Source organism: Ceratotherium simum, chromosome 1, assembly GCF_057802395.1.
Source record: "Ceratotherium simum simum isolate JZ-2026a chromosome 1, ASM5780239v1, whole genome shotgun sequence".
In the NCBI taxonomy this organism is placed as follows: domain Eukaryota; kingdom Metazoa; phylum Chordata; class Mammalia; order Perissodactyla; family Rhinocerotidae; genus Ceratotherium; species Ceratotherium simum.
In genome coordinates, this window is record NC_141900.1 from 84,574,579 (window position 1) to 84,594,241 (window position 19,663).

The following is a 19,663-nucleotide window of genomic DNA, read 5'->3' on the forward strand; positions in this document are numbered from 1 at the left end:
TCAAAGGGCAATATTTTAGCTGTTCAACTGTACGGAAAAAAAGTTAACAAAGACCTGTTTTGGAAAACATAATAGCAACTTCCTCACACTCTGGCCAGATATACCCATCCAAAAGCTTATGTCATGCCCACACTCCAGGGGCCTTCCAGAAGCTGAATTAAACCTCAGAGATGGTGCTGTCTTTTGGCCTGTGGGGTTTGTGTTCTTGCTCAGCTTTCCCGTTGGCAGTGAGGTAAAGTCTTCAGCAGGTTTTGAGGTGAAGCCACACTTACTTTAGTCCTTTTGGCACCTGCCAGTGTAGTGTCCTAATGATCTTTATTGCTGTCTTTGAATCTTATGCCACCTCCTACCTTGATGCGTTTTGGTGTTTTCTTTTTGGTAGCAACGGGTCTTACAAAACTTGTCTTCATATTTTTTTCTATTTTTTTTTTTTTTGCCCCTTCTTCTTAAACTGTAGCTTCGTTTCACACATATCTTTATTCTCTTTTCTGTCTGGATATTGGAGAATTGGTTTGCTCTTATGTTATTTAAAAATAAATGCCAGTTAAATCTCCCACAGTTATCACATAAATAAAAGAGGAAAGCTTGAGCAAGTGGGAGAGTGAAAGTGGAAGAGCTATTCCATTTAAACAGATGTCAGAATGACCTTGTCTACCTTCATCACACATTATTCAGCTTAAATTGCGGGGTTTTTGATGTCTTCTACAATAGAGGAGGTTTGTCTCCCCCCTTCTAACCTTCCCTTCTTTCCATCACAGTGTCGTGGTAAATGTGGGTGTGTTGGGTGCCCGTGTGCCATTTAAGTGAGATGTATGGGTTTTCAGCTTCCTGAAGCATGCTGGCGATGTTCTTGTCTGAGGGACGGGTAGGCATTAATCTTTAACTGTGTCCCTCCTTCCCCTCCCCACATCAATCCCCCTCTTAGTTGCAGATCATGATAAATGAGAGTTTTTGTTGAGCTAACAGTATATGTAATATGCTGCCAACATAATTGGCTGTAAACTGGTCTTTGTGCATAATACCTCTCCCCACCCTAATACGCATCCTTGGGGAGAAAAAAGACATATGTTAGCTCTTCACATTTTGTATCGTAAACACACTCAAGAAATGTGCTGTATGGAAGAGGTTATATCATGATTGTGAGAGTTCTAGTCTTCATGGCCTCCAACTTTTAGAGTGGAGTTTCTCCTCATTGTTCATATCTCTTCTCTTGCATTTTTAAAAATGATTTCACCAGGAGGGGTCGCAGTGCATTAAAATGCCTCAGATGGAGTGAGCAACTGCAAGGCCTTCTTTGGCTGACTTGCGATGGTGGGAAGTAAGAAATCAGAGGAGTGAGAGGATGACCACCTGCTTTGGCAAGTGAGACGTTAGCCTCTCGATGATGAAACAAGCAGGCCCTGTCATGTCCACTCATCAGCTTTCCCTGGGACTGGACTGGTCATTTGTTTGCTACTAAACGTACTTTCTAACTTTGTGTTCTGCTATCCCAGTTGAGCCTCTTGCATCGCTTCCCGTACTGAGAGCTCATTTCAGTTTTTTGACTTTTGAAAAACATTGTGGTGGCTTGCAACTTTTAGGTTGTTTTGTTTTTTGTTTGTTAATACAGACGATTTTTGATGTTAATGCCAACTGTATTGTGTTTTCCATAAGGTACACAGCATCTGTGTGTAACACCAACTGCATGAACCCCACTTTTTGGCTAGTGCTTTGTTAAACTTGGCTCTTCTGCATCTTTTACACCTGTTTTCAGGGTAACCACTAAGGAAAAAAAGTACTGCCAGTCTGGTAATTTGCATTCTGAAGAAGTTACTAGTTTCCTTTATTTTCCATTTTTCAAGGTGTAGGAAGTGGGATATTAGAAGTGCCAGTCATTGCTGTCCTTTCTATAATCTTCTGGTTTCCCTTCAGGCCAGGACGTTCCTAGGAATGTGAAACCAACTAAGAACTCGACCAACTTGGCACTAGATCTGATTTGACTTGGAGGATGATTCTGTGGTGACTGCTTCACTTCACACATCCACATTTTCATTATAAGTGGGGTTGGGTTTTCCCGGATCCTATCTCTACTACCTTTCCAGCATACAAAAAGTTGGAATGTGCGTGTCGGTGGAATATAAGGCTGTTGCTTATCTTAGGTTTATTATTGTTTTTGCTGTAGCCTGCTCTGTAATAAATACAATCTCCTATAGATGTAGAGTGTAAAACAGGCAATAAAATGGGGCCAGTGTGTGGATTACTGTTGTTCTGGTAAATCAGACAAATCAATGATGGTCCCCAGGTAGGAGAGCTTGCCACTCCTCAGGTTGCAGCCAACACACACCGATTTCCTCACATACCTCCCTCCACTCTTCCCCCTTCCATTTGTGCGTGAGTATTACTCAGTGGGTCATAGTGTCTATTTCACTTTTCCTCTCTTTCCTGTTGTGTCTTTTCATTCCTCTCTGGTGCATGAGGAATTATGATGTTTGTTGACAGCACTACAAGAAGATAGAGCCTAGACCAGCATCCTGTCTTCTCCAGTCATATTTCTAGAAGTCCCAGAATGAGACAGTTTACTAGAATGGGGTTGACCTCCTGAACATCTTCTGCCTTTTCATGATATGGAATCCTGACAACGCATCTGTGAACTTCACTCTTGTTTGTTCTGCTCTTCTCTCCACCCTTGCCTTCACTAAATCCCTGTGTCTTTTTTTTGTTAACCGCTGCTGTGCTCACTTAGAAATTGCTTTCTTTGCTCAGGTTACATACTAACGTTTTTGGAACCTCCTCTGTCTATGACTGATGTTGTTGGAGACACATGGTATGACTGATAAGAATGTGCTTAAACCATGGCCTAGAGTGATCCAAAGAATAGCTCTAGGGGTGGGGAGTCGGGGTCAGATTTTCAGGTCCCTCTTACACCATTATATCATGAAGTGAAGACTTGCAGAGTTGACCATTGCGATTCTAACTTGCCAATATAAAGGGTGGAACTGTTCCTTTAAAATAAGTAAGTAAATAAATAAATAGACAGGATTTTCTCTAGCAACTCCTCCTGCCCTCTTCCTTTAGTTCCTCGTTTTTCAGTGCCTTCTTGAACTGAATAGCACTATCCTCTTCTCCTCAGGGTATTTGGAGCAGTCCTTTCTTCTATAAGAGGCTTAGGGACCTTTACAGAAGTTATCTTTACTTGGCTCCCAGTGGAGTTGGGCCTTAATGGAAGAGTTTAAAAATACAATTATTTTTGGCTAAAGAGAAGTAAAAAGTGGTTTGCCCAGTAAGTCCGAAGAAGGTATAAAAGTAACACAGTCACCCAAGGGCTTTAGAGGTTAGATCTATGTTAAATTACAGTTTCCTTTCTGTGTCTTCTGGCCTGCTTGTTTAGATCGTCGCCATCTTCTCACATGATTCTGAAGTTCTTTCTAGCCACCTTTTTTTTTCCTAAGCCCTGGTAACTTGATGGCACAAATGCTCCTTTCTTTGTTGTTGTTGTTTTTTTTTTTATTTTAATAGCCCTTCCCTCTTACTGTCCTGGAGCCTCGAATCATGGTCTAATGTTCCTTTTGTGCCAACTACACAAGGTCAAGGCCTGTGGTTCTGCCTGGTGGGTGTACAGCACCTAGAAAGGTTGCTTAGCTCTAGAGCCCTATTCACACAGTAGCTGCTAGCCCACGGCTGGGCTCTGCATTTGCTACCCTGGGAAGATCCCAGAGGACCCTGCAAGAGCCAGCTCCCTGTCTGCTGACCTTGCTCTCTAGAGCAGGCACATGTGCTCCATAAATATAACAGCCCCTTGGAGGAAAGCCATGGCTGGTGCTAATCAGAGGTTTTGCGGTTTTCTTGCATCTTTCTTGAATTCGGCAGCTCAAGTTTTTGCCAATTTAGGGGAAAGCATTGCTCTCTCTGTTCCATTCTTCCTCCCCTCCCACCCAAAGTTTCTTGAACTCCAGTTGGACCACAGCGTTCAGCTCATTGACTTGGATTCTCACAGAACAGAAACATGCTCTGCAGCTCTGTGCACAAGGCACCTGTGATGCCAGAGTGGCAGCTACCCTAGAAGATTCTCCCAGGCTTCAGAGAGTGCTGAGGCTCTTTTCCTTCTCTTTTTCTTTTCTTCTTTTCCCCTCTGCCCTCTTTCTCCTACTCCCTCCTCTCCTATCTTCCCATCTCCCTCTTCTCCTCTCCTATCCTCCAATGTCTCCTCTCCTCCCTTCTCCCCCCTTCTTTCATGTCCCGTTCCCCCTCTCCCTCTGCAACAGAGTCATATGTTGTTAAGGAGACCTTGACTGTGTCAGGAAGTTGGCTTCAGCTGCTTGCCCTCCATAATGGACAGTTGAGGGCGTTGCTTTATTGTCTTGTCTGTAGTTCTTTCAGCCATGGGAGTCCTGTGTGGCCAGTTCTTGTCTGTAAAGCTCTCCTATTCAAACTCCCGAGAACTACAGGGATGTCCCCCTCTCCTTCTAAAGAAACCCAAAATCATTTATGCTTTCCATGGGAATAAGCGAGAAGTCTCTCTTTCTCAGGTTGAACATGTTTCTGAATGAAAATTGGAAAGAAATGTTGGAATTTTTTAAAGATTGCATTTCAGCATTTACCACAGTTGGTGGTTGTGTTTAAGCAACTCTTTTTATAAATTGAATCCACTTTTCAACTGAGTTCTGTTGCTTCTGTGATTTTTGTTTTTTGTTTTTTTTGCACTAAAGAGCACTAAATTTAGGACATAATCTGGTACCTCTTTTATTGAGTTGCAAGTATCAGGAGAAGTTGTTAAAGGCTTTGGAACTGGCAAGATTATTGGATATGCTTTCAGTGGAATTGTGGATGCTGCCTGGTAAACCTTTGGGGGTTATCTGATTCTATAGGTATCTGTTCTTTTGTTTCTGCCTGGGCTGTTTTGTACCTCTGTGGAGAGAAAATTTAACTTGTGAAGACCTGACGGTGATGCAAATGATTCCTGTCGTACAAATGTGGCCCAATATAGAAACAATTGATTTCTGCCTTGTAGAAGAAATGATTTCAGACTTTTCGTTTTCACTGAATAGTTTTGCTCTACAGTTTTGCCTCTTTAGCAAATTCACTTCAGCATTCCTTGTTGCCTCTATATGTCTGTTTTTCAGATTCTCCTTTGAATCGGTTGTTAATATCTTTCTGGTTCCCTTATTAATTAGTGGGTTAAAATAAAATTTTTGACATATGTTTTATATTTGTGTAAAAGTCATGATTTTACCTGTTTGATAATTATCCTTTTAAGAGGGGAAGCAATAGCAGAAACGAGAGGAATGCAAAACCATTTAATACATTGGGCAATAAGAGATCATATAATTATGTTTTGAAAATCTTCGTTTTAGTGCTTACTCTATACTTGGAAATGTGAAGGGTCATTTGGTTGTGAAAGTTCTTTGTTTTTAAAAAAAAAAAGAGTTCTAAAGCGAATATGTCTTGCATCTGCAGAATGCCTGGTTCCGTGCCTGTACCTTATTTGTTCTACCATTTTGTTCATCGGCAGGCTTTTGTTTTGGAAAATTCAGGCACCATAGCAGATTGAGGTAGAGGGGATTGAACACTGAAGACAGGGCACAGTGTCTTGACATTTGGTGAGTGTGTCGCAGCTCTAATTCAGCACGTCAGAAATGTTTGATCAGGTGACTTGCCCAGAGGTGGAGCACTAGTAGAGACAGGGATTCTTTTTTTGTTGCTTCTTATAGTAAAACATCTTTCCAGAATAATCAGTAAACTTGATATGTCACTGTAGTGAATTCTGTTTTCAGGAAGTTTTCTGCCATAAATTTTTCTAGTTCCCTTCTGATTCCTTGTGTAACTGACTTCATACACAGGAATGCATGCAAATGAGCCCCTTAGAAACAAGGTCCTAGCTTTCATTTAAGTCTCTTGAGCTGTAATGATTTTTGACTTTCTTCCTTTGTTCAAAGAAGGAGAAGGAAATTGAGGGAGTCCAGGAGCATTTTTTTGCAAACAAAGTGGCATCTCTTTCCAAAGAGGGTTGCCTCTAGCAATAGATTCTGCTGTCGCTGGTTCAGCTCTTCAGTTCTCTTTTCCATTCTTTGGGTACATGTGGGTATTGTTCTGTGATTTTATTTCATGGGTCCAAATTGGTTAAATGAGCCCATTACAGGCTTGGCTAAATGAATGTTAGTGTATTTTGAAGGCAATTGATAAAATTCCTGATTTCCGGGTTCAGGTGTGTGATTGGGTTGTCTTATCTGTCCCATGGCTACTGAGTGATGTGATAAAACTTGAAATATTTCTGCCCAGCCCCAGCTTCACTCTCCACTTCACCATCATAACACTACTTAACCCTGGATTGAACTCATTTTGCCCTGTGGCTGTTGCTTATATAAACATCTCAAAGTAAGTCATTTTACTAACACAGACATTCTGCTTACTCGTTTTTAAGGCTTTATTTAGCATGCTTCCAACATATTCCCTACAGAATATGTTGTACAGAATTTTGGACACTCGTTGGAATGTTGACGTCTAGATAAATATCCTTGAGTCAGGGCTCAGGGTTGCCTTCGAATTAGCCGGTAGTTTTTTGCCTCAGTTCCTCAGGAAATGGTATTCTCAAGAAGAAATGATAAAATTCCTAATATAATATCAGATTTGGGAGGTGTGTGAGAGTATAAGCTATTACCAAGGTTTTGAATTTGGAGGCAGACCTATGTTCTATTCATAATACTGTCAGGGTGGAAGAAATTTTTCCTTCCCTTTTTCTATGTTCTTCTGGATGGTTTAAGAATTAAATTGACATGAGATAGATTAACAGGAGAAAATCAAATTTAATTATCTATGTACAGGAACCCCAAAGAAAAGAGGTTGCCTGACAGTCAGGCAATTGAGGTCTATATGCCATCTGAGCTAAAGAGAAGAGGGTAGAGTTATGGGACTGCACAGGGGAGGAAAACAATTCACAAGAAGATGGGGAAAGCAAATGTTTGGTAAACAGATGTTTGCCCTGCCATGCAGAGACACTGGGACACAGAAAGGAATTTGATCAAACAGGCCTTGCTAAGTTTCCCCCAGTTGATCACACCTAGCTCATATTCTTTGCAGATATCTCTGCTGATAGCTCTTCTTCCTGGAACAGGCCCTTTATCTAAATTCTTTTAGGAAGTTAAGGGGGAGGTAAAACCTCTTCCTGAGTCTTTTGTTTCTTAAAAATAATCAGCCTAAAATAATCCTGATGCCAAAGAGACACATTTTGGGGTGGCAGATTTTGTCCCCTATAGAATATTACTGTAACATTCCAGGACACTCCCCCACTATAGAGACTACTTATTTTTTCTTACATCATATTCAGTCTATTCCACAGGTTCTCAGTTCTGACTGCCTACGATATTAATTAGCTCTTTTTGAGTGGCATTTCTTCTTCTTGGAATGCTGTCTCTTCTCCTTTCCTGACCTTGTCTTCCTCCTTCTTCAGGACATCTCTCTTCTTCCAGGCAATTTCCCCTTTTTATCCTCACCGCCTTCTGATCATGCCTTTCTTCAGCATTTAATCACTTATTACTGTGAATTTACACTTCTTTATGTATTGATTGGTAACCCATTTGCAAGTTGTCATATGTGCAATGGTTTTCCTCACTAGTTTCTAAACTCCTAAGAACGAGGAATCTTGTTTGTATCTCTTCACAGAGCCTAGTTTAGATTTGATTTGCCAGGTGATGAGCTAAAGTAAAGCAGCATGATACAGTGTTTGGAAAAAATGTGACCCTGGCTCCTAGGTACAGAGGTAAATGCTGGTTAGTAACTAGAAACGGACAGGCTAGTATAAAGGATGCAGCAGAAAGGGTACATATTTTCTAGAATATAGTGACAGTATAAAGTCATGATTAGTAGCATGAGCTCCAGTATCAGATCACCCAAGTTCAAGTCCTGGCTCTAATGCCTGTTACTTTGTCACCTTGAGGAAGTTATTTAACCTCTCTGTGCCACAGTCTTCCTATCTGTAAAATGAATAATAATGGCCCTTACCTCGTTAGGTTGTGGTGTGATTGAATGAATTAATACACGCAAAATATTTACAACAGTTGACATAATAGGAGCTCAGAGAGCAGTGGTTTACGTGGTGGTGGTGATGATTATTAAATTGCTGAGCTTTCTGCCTGGCACATAAAAAGTCCTCTATCAATGATAACTGCCATCATCATCATCAATATTTGTATTCCAAACTCTTTATCCAATTCGAGTCCCAAACCACACTCCTCCCTCTGCTGAGTTCTTTACCGCCTCTTCGTCTCTCATTTGACATTTAACATATGCTATCTAGCTTGTTTTTTAAATGCATTTGTCGTGTTGAGTCAGTGAATGAATGATCAAACAATAAGTATTTAACGAGAGCTTGTTATATGCCAGGCACAGTGCTGGATGTTGAGGATATAACATTAAACAAGACAGATATAGTCCTTATAGGGAATACACCATTCCCTGTATCATTACAGTTTTGACAGAAGTACAGAGTTCTGTGAGAGTGTGTACTCAGGGCCCTAGCTTACTCAGTGTGTCAGAGGAAGTCTTTTCAGTGATTTTAAAATGAGGCCTAAAGAAGGAGTTAATCGAAGATCTTGTTCAGGGCTCAAGGATAAAACTATGTGCAGGGAGGTCCTGAGGGAGAAAGTTGCTAGGATTCAAAAGGCAAGGCCAGTATTGCTGTTATGTTAGGATAGTGACTAGAAATAAGACAGTGAATGATTGAAACATTTACACATTGTAGTCCTTAATAAGGATTTTGAAATTTGTCTGAAGAAGAGTGAGAAATTACTGACATGGGAGTGGAATAATTAGGTCAGCTTTATATATATATATATCCCACCCCTCAATCTGGCTGCTATGTGGAGACAGACTTGAGGCAAGTGTGGGTTTGGGACAGTGGTTAGGGGAGGATTGAGTGGTGGCTGGAACTAGGGTTGTGACAGTGGATGTGGGAAGATAAATTTGAGATCTAGTTTGGTGGTAGAACTGGTAGAATTTGGCCATTGCTTGCATCAAGGGTCATGGAAGGGGAATGAAACCAGGTGTCATGCATGAGCATCCTAAGTGTTTGAGTACAAATAACTCGTTGATAGTGGTGCTGCTTTTCCCATATGGTAAACACTGGTGGTATAGATTTGGGAGGAAAAGAATTTCTGGACAAGTTAAAATTGAGGTACACGTGAGCCATTCAAGTGTTTTGTAGCCTGGAAGAGTAGCCTAGACTTCATGCATGAATTTAAGACTATTGGGCATATAGATGTGAATTGCAAAATTGTGCAGAGAATATTAAGAGAGAAGAGTCCCTAGGCCAAGCCCTTTATCTCTAGAATTTAAAGATCATATATAGATGGGTAGTCAGTCACTAGCCAAAGAAACTTAAAAAGGAGCTTCCTGAGCTGTCAGAGAAAAATCATAGAAACTAAGAGAAGAGAGACCTTCACAACACGAGTTGACTCTGCTGCGTCTAGGTTGAGAAAGATGAAAATTGAGAACTGTCCAATGGATTCAGCAACACGTGTTATTGGTGACCTTAGAGCAGTTTTTGTGGAATGAAGGGGTGGAAGGTGAAAGCTAGATGTCTTCCCAACTGGATTATCCCCAGGAACTGTCTTACATCTCTGTGCCTTCAGTTTTAGGAGTTTCCTAACAATAGTAAATGGATAAATGTCTGTAATGATGGTGTCCATGTAGTTTTCAATGAGTGAGAAATCTTCAGAGCATCCATAATTACATATGCACTGATGGAGAAAATGATAATGATGTGAGATCCTTGGTTGAAAACACAAATTTCTTTTGTTGTCTTGACCAAAACTCTTTGTCTGAATTCTCTCTCATCACTCACGTATTCTGGGGTACACGGTTTTCCATGGATAGTCTAGATCCTTAGAGTCTCACTTCTAGAACCCCGATACAATATCCACATGTAATCACATTGTAGCAGAGTTGTAATCACTAGATGGGAGCAGGGTTAAATCTATATTTTTCTTAAGGAAGAATTCGAATTCCCAAATACACCCAAAAACACTGCATTTCTAACTGTCTTTTTCTATAAGGGTAGTTTCATTATGGCTTAAGCCTATTGTCACATATATTTCATGTACACATGGAATTCTGGGTACTTTTATTAAATCAGTTTCTGAACCTGACCATGGGGCTCTTTATGTTATGCTGCTTGCTTTACTAGGAACACATTTTTCTTATTCTCACATCATACTATTGTTGACACTCTGAACCATTATTATCTAAGTTAAACTTTTATTCCTTAAGAAAAGGGCTACTTAGTTTGATGTCATTGGTGCCTTAAAGCGCTGTGCTTATATGCTGTTTTTGGACAAATCATGGAGCAGATTTCACATGCAGTTTCAGATCGAGATGTCTTCCAAATCAAATGTCCATAATATTGATCTCAAAATATATAGAACAATTATAAAGAGCTAATTCACTCTAGAGAATGTTGAATTTGGCTCTAAAAAACTGGAGAGATGGTTATCTGACCTGAATAATTTGTAAGTTTATCTGGACAAAGCTGAATCAGCACTGAATGTTAATATATTTTCTTCTTGTAAAACAAAAAATTACACTTGTTTACCACAAATCTTCTGTCAGTTTTTGTTTTTAAATGAATCAAATATAAATAAGCCAAAAGAAGAAAATAAAATCATCTCTTCTACTACACTAGAAATCTTTCAGTAAAAATACATCTATTCACCAAAAAAAATTTTTTTTGCAGTAATGAAAGATTTTTTCAGGACAGAGACTTTCTCTATTTTATTCTTAATTATGCAGTCAGTGCTTAGAACAGTGTCTGGCACATTGACATGTTGTAGGTGCTTGATTGCTTTTTCCACTTAATTATATTTTTCCATATGAAATTTTTTTGTGTGTGTGAGGAAGATCAGCCCTGAGCTAACATCCATGCCAATCCTCCTCTTTTTGCCGAGGAAGACTGGCCCTGGGCTCACATCCGTGCCCACCTTCCTCCACTTTATATGGGACGCCGCACAGCATGGCCTGACAAGCGGTGCGTTGGTGTGCCCCTTGGGATCCAAACCCGGGCTGCCAGCAGTGGAGCGCGTGCACTTAACTGCTACACCACGGGTCCAGCCCCCCATATGAAAATTCTTGAACTTCACTTTTAATTTCTGCCTAGTATTCTATCTTGTATACTATAATTTATTTAATCAGCCTTCTATTGTTGGATGTTTAGGTTATTTGGATTGTCTTTTCCTTTCAGAAACAACATTAATTCCTATAGCTAAATCATGGTCTGCAATTATTTTCTTAGAACAATTCCATAAAGTAGAAACTTAGGCCATAGGCTAGCTATAGTTCTTTTAACATCATCATTCTATAAATCTTTAATGAGTAAAATGATTAGATTTTTAGTTTGTTATTTGTTATTCACAACACTGACCACCTCTGTTGTAAATAACAATACATTTCCACCATATTAGTTGTCATTTTTCTGTATGTTTCAAAAACTGGAACTTCCTCCTCCTAATTTTATAAGTATTTACGCTTTAAAAATGTAGGGCTTTAAAAAGACTAATCAGGCATAATAAAAGCTTTTATTTAAGATTTATTGGATCTACCTTGGTATGTCTGCAGGCAAAAATGAATGTTCAAAGTACTTTTAGGAGATGTTGAAATTATTTTAGTCGTCTAACCTTTTTAAACTTTTTTTTTTTTCTTTTCAGATTTGTGTCATAGGTTGCTTGATTTTTTTCTTCCCCTCATCGTTTTCTGAAGTTGCATTCTTACCTAAGGTGGGGCAGAGTTTAGCATGACATCAATTTCCTTGCCCCTGAGTTCTTGATTTGCCCATGAAATGAAAACTTGTGCTTGATCAGACCGTCTTTTAAATCCTTTACTCTGCACATATTTTTTTAAATTATCCCTCAAGCCATTTTCTGGTTGTGTAATAAATTTTTACCTCTTGCCTATTGAGACTTTGGAAGTGATAAAAATTGATGTAAAACTTTTAAAGAAAAAATAGTACTTCAATCTTGTGAGTTATTTTTTAATCGTAGCCTTGTAATTGATATCCAGAGTTGTAGACTCTGGTTGATGTACTTTGTTCCATATTCTCACTGTCACATACCACATGTAAGCTGTGTTTTAGTGTGTTTTTTTTTTTTCTTTTGAGGAAGGTTAGCCTTGTGCTAACATCTGTTGCCAATCCTCCTCTTTTTGCTGAGGAAGATTGGCCCTGGGCTAACATCCATGCCCATCTTCCTCTACTTTATATGGGATGCCGCCACAGCATGGCCTGATGAGCGGTGCATAGGTCCATGCCTGGGATCCAAACCTGTGAACCCTGGGCCACTAAAGCAGAGCGCCCGAACTTAACCTCTATGCCACCAGGCTGGCCTCGTAAGCTGTTTTTTTAGACCAGTCTCGTGTCCTTTTTCGGGAATGTCCAAGATGTGTATTGTGGTATTCCTATAAAGATTCATCATTTTATTCTTAGAAAACTAACAGCACAGTTGTTAAAAGTCTAAATGGTCTTTTTGTGATACCGTTGGTTGTGTTTATCTTTACCAGTGTAAAATAGAAATGCCATCTTTAACTATTTTCTTATCAATTTAATTATTTTATATAAATTAGATTTCTACAATTTGGATAAATTATATGTTTTTAGAGAAATACTTAACCTGAAAATAATTGGATGGTAATGCCTTCCAATGCATTAAGCTTCCCTGTAAACATTTTTTCTTACAAATTGGTATTTCTGAACCACTATCTCTTATGTCTATATTTTTGAGTAGTTACAATTAATTTTCATAATAAAATAAGTTTTCTTGGCATCATAACAAGCCAGGGGTATCATAAAACATAGTGTATTGCTATGCTGATAGATAATGAAAGGAATTTATCTATTGATTCAAAGTTGTCATGAATAGGATAGTCTTTCTCCTGAATAAAACTACAAAAGTGATCTTATATTTACTGCCTGACCTCAGAGAGGTAAGACATTTTCTCCACGAAATAGGAATAGGATGTTTTTTAAAAAGGAAAGGGAAATGAGGGAATTTTCAGAGTCTTGATGAAGGGAGGGTCCAGGACATCTGTTGTGCAGCAGGCCTGACGGGCACCCTGCAGAAGTCAGCAGGAGGATGGGAGTGCTCCAGGGAGGGCTGTAATTTATAAAGTCATAATTTTATAAACACCGAATATCAATTTAACAAAGTGTAATAATCTGTTGGGAAGTTAGAGTATAGAGAAAGGGGAAAGGGGACAGTTTGGGATGAAGTAGGGGGTGGGACGAAGATGGGGTTTATTTGCAGAAACTCTTCTGAACCCCACAAATTACCAGCCATAACTTTCAGATAATTGTGTAGGCTGCAGACCTGAGGAGGGAGGCGCTTGGCGCCGCCTTGGTGGGCTTGCACTTCATCCACATTAGAGAGCAAGGATTGAAGATAGGAAGAGCGCAGACTTGGGTAGTTGGTACTTTATTCTAACCTGGTATATAATACTTACTTCTAGCCTCTTGATACGAGACACAAATACACCATCATCTGTGCTTTCTATGCTGAACTTACAGTACACAAAAGGTCCTGTTAGAATAAGCCAAGAGCGTTGTGTTTCCTGTTGATAATAAAATGCAGATTTTTCCACTAAAAGGCAATGACTTCATTTCTAAAGGTTAAATTGAATGGTTCTCACAGCGTAATTTCAACTGGTTAAATTTGGGAAACTGAAAGTCATTCAATCAAAGAATAATCTCTGAGCATCTATAGAATTTTCATTTGATTGAGATTTGGATATTATTTTATTCATGTTAAGCCATATCACATGATTTTATTTCAAGGTAGAAAAGAGATGTCAATAGGCATATGTACTTAGTAGTACTTTTCCTTATTTGAACAAAACCTTTCCTCTGTATAGCCAATTGAGGATGGCCATTGCCTAAGAATTGATATTTCTTATGCTGCTTTTGGGAAACTGATCAGATTTTTTTTCCTGTGCTCTTCTAACTCCATGATTTCTCATCTAAAGTATTTTCTGCTTGAATTTTTAAAATACTTGAATGCATTCAATAGCTAATTAGATTAAAGCAGTTTGTCTAAAACATAATTAGTGAGTGCTTAATTTTGAACTTGTTCTCTCTGCACTACTTATAAATTAGTTGCCTAGGGGAAAAAAGTTTTCTTTAGTTAAAAATGAAAATAATGCATAGTCTACCTATCCAGGCCAATTTTTTTGTTTATTTTTAAAATTGAGGTATAATTTATATACAGTAAGATATATCATTTTTAGTATATAATTCTCTGAGTTTTTATAAACTTGTACATTTTGAGAACCACATGGACATGTAACCATCACTACAGTCAAGATAATAGAACTGCTTCAACATTTGCAAAAATTCCTGTCCTCTTTGGAGTCAACTCTTAGCCCTTCCCTAGTTCCTAGCAACCACTGATCTGTTTTCTGTCCTTATAGTTTATCCTTTGCAAGATTGTCATATAAGTGGAATCATGCAGTGGAGATTCATCCGTGTTGTGCCTATATCCTCTTTCTTGCAGAGTAGTATTCCATTGTGTGAGTGTGCTACAGTTTGTTTATCCATTCCCCTCTTGAGGGAGATTTAGGTTATTTCCACTTGGGGTAATTACAGATGAAGGCCATTGCGACCATATTCTGGGAGTCCCTAATCTATTCCTGTTACATGGTTTCACTTTCTTTTAATTGGACTGCCATGATTGTCAGTCAGAATGGGTTTGCATATTTTTCATTCTAAACACAAGGTTGTGTCTTCTCTTACCATTTGCCAAGTCCTGGTTTCTTGTCTCGTATTGTAGCTGTTAAAAGGAAATAGATGTTGGGCAAGACCCACCAGTTAAAAATATTTGTAGATGCCTCTCCTTTGCAGGGCTCCTGAGGGCAGGCATATCCTTAAAGTTGTGGAAGATTGAGTTTCTTTAAAACTCAGACTTGCAGACTCTGCAAGTCTGATTGCAGAGAAATTTTTTTCCTCCATATTTGGGACATGAAGCTACACTTTCACTGACGTGCTCTGCAGCTTCCTTCTTCCAGTTTGGGAAGCATACCATGCCTGCTCCTTCTGCCCTTCTGTCTGTCCTTACCTTACAAGTTTGGAAATTTTGCTTAGCCAGGCCATCCTTCCTGAATAATTGGTAAAAGAGTAGAGTCAGGGAAGAAAACAGAAGGTTGTGGTCTCTGTTGAGGCTGCCACAGATTAGAATGCCAGCCTCCCAAGCTCAGGGCTTTCTTCCATCTTAGTGCTCCTGCAAATGTCCTCTTGATTCATGCTCCCAGGAGTAGAGCCCAGAGCCTGAAACATGGTTTCTGCTGTGCACTGACAAAGGCCTGAGCAAGGTGCTGTGCCGACTAAGTAAACTGCGTGAGAAACTGTGAACTACAGACAACACTTAAAGATTATTGGTGGCCTAGCTTCAGCACCTTTGTTTGTTTGTTTGCTTGTAGTTTTTTTTTTGTTTTTCAGCCAGAGTGTTTTTCTCTAGGGTTTTCTCCTATGTTCACTTCCGTCCTGTTAAACTTGCACCTCACTGAAATTTACGCCCTGTCCCTGTCCCCCTCACACACACCTTGCCGTGAAATATTGATAACCAGCCAGGGAAGGTTAGTTCCAAATTTTTAAGTGCTTTGTGGTAATGCTGGAACTGGAGGGCATTCCCAAGTATTTCCCCATGGGGCCCCATTTATTTCAAGAGATTATCTTGCTGTACAGCTGATTCCTCACAGAGAATCATAAACTCATTCTGTGAATTAAAACGTCACTTGGGGCCATATCGCCTGGGCTGTGGAGAGGAGGAAGAGTGTGGAGTGATGGATGAATTTTTTGCCTTTCTGGTAGGGGATATAGTTATGATTTGTCTTCCACATAACTGCAGAAGTAATTCTCCTGGTCTGCAGAGCCCTGAAAAGATAGATAACCTTGGCAATGAGTTATCACAATACACCTTAGATGAGAGTGTGTGTTTGCTTCAGTATCCTTAGCTATTAGTTCTGATGGCGACACTCTTTTTGCTCTGTATCTGTCCTCTTGTACACACAGATTTTGCTGCTTCAATATTAAGATTGGTTCAACTCAGACAGCATTGTGCTCTGGAGTCCTTTAGCCTTGGGTCAGCCCTGTAGAGACAGGATAATCAGCTCTCGTTGGGGAGACACCTTCCTGGTTTGCTGGAGTGGGCAGTAAGGACATGGTTGTACCTCCAGGAAGCTTCATCAGGTTTGATGGGCCTCTTTCAAGTTCAGTTTCTCAAGTGCTGGTGGAGTACCCCCATGGTACCATAATAAGCTCTGCATATATTTGTTTTTAGTTCTTTTTCCTATGATGTTAATCAAAGAGTGATTGTGATGATGAGAAATAATTAGTGAGCTTCATTATTAACAGTTCCCATTTGAGACTTGCACATGATAATCCTAAGTGGTTAATTGTTAACTGATAGGTCTACTCTGATTCCCATGTCCCTGTGCTGTTTTATGTGCTGTGGTGTTTGCCCCTCACCAGTCCTGACTATGTTAATGCCTACTGTTATGAGTATTTTCAGTGGAAAAATGATAGAATTCACTTTGCTAATAACATCTAGTGTAAACTGACATCTAGTGAGTTCTGTTCCAGAATTCAGAGAAGTTTGAGATATATAAGTTCTGCTGTTCTAGGATGCAGATGACCTGGCTGTCTCAGTAGTGTTCTCACAGACCGTTGTCCCACGTCTGCCACAGAAGGATTCTGTTCCCCCTGTTCTTACCTTCCCCACCCCGCCCCCAACTTTCCCACTCTCCCAAACTTGGTAATTCATTGTACTCATTATTTTAAACATGTATTTGCTTACACAGCAAGGTACTTTGTAGAGATAAGTAGCAATGTAACTGCTGAAGGGGATTTCTTATAGGTATTGACACATGTGCTCACATTTGGAAGAGGTTGTCCTGATAAGCCGGAAGTGAGGCAGAGTAGAAATGTATAATTAAAGTGTCTTTATAACCTTTCCCTCTAAGGATCGTCCTGCCTTTTTTCAGTCATTCAAAACACAGCTCTTATAAATTTGAGGTGTAGATATTAACATCCTTTGAAATGAAGTCACCCCAGGCACATTTGTTGCATCATTAGTTTCTCAATTTCAAGGTGCATTGAGGAGGCAGAAACATTCTTGAAAGAGATGGCCGTCCACAATAGCAGGTTAAATGTAGCTAATGCAACCTTAAATTAGCTTTTCTAGGAGTACAGGAAAATATTTGTGTATGGTTTGTTTTGGAGCACAGGTAATGTGAAAACTACCAATGCAACATAAAAGACTTATCTGCTTAAAATAGTTGCTTTTTGATTATTTATACCAGTGGGGAGGAATATTAGTACAGAAAACTCTAGCTAACTTATCTCCTTGGGTTCTCAAATCCTTGAGCCAGTGTAGTGCCAGATAACTATGGCAAATAGATTCCCAGACCTCATATAAATAAGCCACAACATAGAAAAGCTGAGGATGAGAGTCCAGCAACTATATATCTAAGCAGAAATATTTGGTATTTCCTAGTCTTACCTTGAAATGAGTGTTCTGTGTCGTAAGTCTCAATGTTATCTCTTTAAATCTGAGGCCTTTAATCTTTATTTTTAAAAATACATTTTGGAGTTGTAACGTTGTAAAGACTTCTTTAATTTGGCTACATCTCAGTAGGCCCTGCTTCAAGATTATTGGAAGAGAATTTAAAATGTCTTGTTAATAACATCCTTTGAACTTTATCATTTTATTGTCCTTAAGATCCACCTGGCATCTTCAGCACCTCACTGGGGCCTAAACTGGTCTCTATTACACTCTGTTTCTCATAATCAAGTTTTCTTTTATTTACTTATCGTTATAACCTTCGAAATGAGTATAAGAGACTGAAGCACATTGCTTTACTTGCCCAGGTTCTTTGGAAGGGAAATCATTTAACTACATCTAGTCAATTTTATAGTAATATGATCAAAATTCCCAAAATAAATAATTTCCAAAGCTAAATTAGCAGGGAATGATTTATGGCTACATCACCTGAGGGGACTTGTCAATCTGCCTTACCAGTCTTTTCATTTGAGCCACTGAAACAAATATTAAAGGTTTCAACAATTTTTGTATTGAAAAGGAACATACCAGGCAAAGGAAGCGCTTGAGATGACAAGAAAAGACAGACAACATTGTCTGCCTGTGACTGAGATTTGAAAGAACTGACATCTTTTGGTGATTACATTCAATTTAATTGACTTTATAAGAATTCCTATTCCTAAAAATCTATCAACTTGGGTGAAATTTCCATCTTTTCCCTTAACTGATGGTCCATAGGCGTATCATCTTCTCCAAGCCTTTGGAACACTTGCCTCAAGAGGATGGGGAGCTCCATGTCTTATCTAGCAATTTTGTCTATGGAAATAAACATGGCCATTTTTGGTAGGCTTTTAAAACTTGCTTTCATGCCTTCAGTTGTCATAGTTAGCTTTCACTTCTAGTCTTTGTCATAATCAATGGCTTGTCACATTCTCTTTGCTATCTTCCCATATGTTGTTTCTGGAATAGGACTACTGTTAAGTTGTAGGTTGAGACTTTAGGAGGAGTCAGGAACATCTATTGATTTTTATTGCATGGCTAACAGTAAGGTACCTTCACTTCTCCTTGCTTCTCAGTCTGAGTAAGTATCTCTCTTGACAAAGTAGGTAATCATTGAGCAAAATAGGACGAGAATCTGCTGCAGCTTCTTTCTTAGCGTTAACATTAAAAGCATACCTGTGTGTGTGTGCTATTTTATTCCTGTAAGCATCTTTGTTTCAGATAAATACATCCAAAAGACAGTGGTGAGCAAAAGTCTGTTTCTGAAAAATATAGATCACTATAGTGTTGAGGGAAAAGGCCTTCTCTTCAAAGACATTAAGTTACCTCATGATTTGTGGTAATCAGTTTGATAATTGTTGTTGATTTACTGGCTCAGCTTATGAATAATGTCCCAGCTTTAGACTAGTATGGCAAAAGGATTTTAATCAGGTAGTGCTTTCTTTCCTGTGGAGCATTTGTCTTGCTTGACTGTTTTGGATTTCAGCCAACTTCCAGAAAGGCATTTTCCCACTGTATATGTATAGAAGAATATGTGTGGCTTAAGTGTTCATTGGGGGAGTTTCCAACCCACTAAAGCTCATTGTTACCTTACCTTTTACCAGCGTGCCATTAGAGACACTGAGAATGGATGACTGTCTCTCCTTTTCTCTGCGAATCTGTTTGAAGGGAAGGATGAATCTCATTACTATAAATATTGTTTTCATCCCGGCCTACCTCAGTGCTTCTGAATGAGAGGAGCCCCTTTGGCTGCTGTGAAAACTCTCAAATACTTGATGGCTTGTTAAATTTTCATTATCTAATGTGCATTAATTTAGACACAATAGCTCTAGTTGCTAGGAGCAGAGTAAGAAAGGGAGAGCTAGGCAGAGTGCAGGCTGCTTGTGTCGCAGGAGTCGGGACAGTGTGCAGAGCTTGCTGTCCTCAGAGGGAGTTTACAGTTCTGCTGGCTGGGCTGAAAATCTCAGAAATTCTGACATCCAGAGACTATTCCCCCTGCACATGCGATGTGATATTTTGATGCTTGCTTACTCTATCATCTGTTTAATTAGCTTGAGAGACTGAAAGGATTTGAAGGCTCTTAGCTCCTCTGAAGCTGAGAGCTCTGAGGTTCAAAATGC

The 19,663-nt window shown here is 39.3% G+C and overlaps 1 protein-coding gene across 1 annotated transcript in view; it reads left to right on the forward strand.

Annotated features, from left to right (window-relative positions):
* SND1 (staphylococcal nuclease and tudor domain containing 1) overlaps positions 1-19,663 on the forward strand; it is a 422,021-nt gene that overhangs the window by 245,052 nt on the left and 157,306 nt on the right. The window lies entirely within an intron of this gene.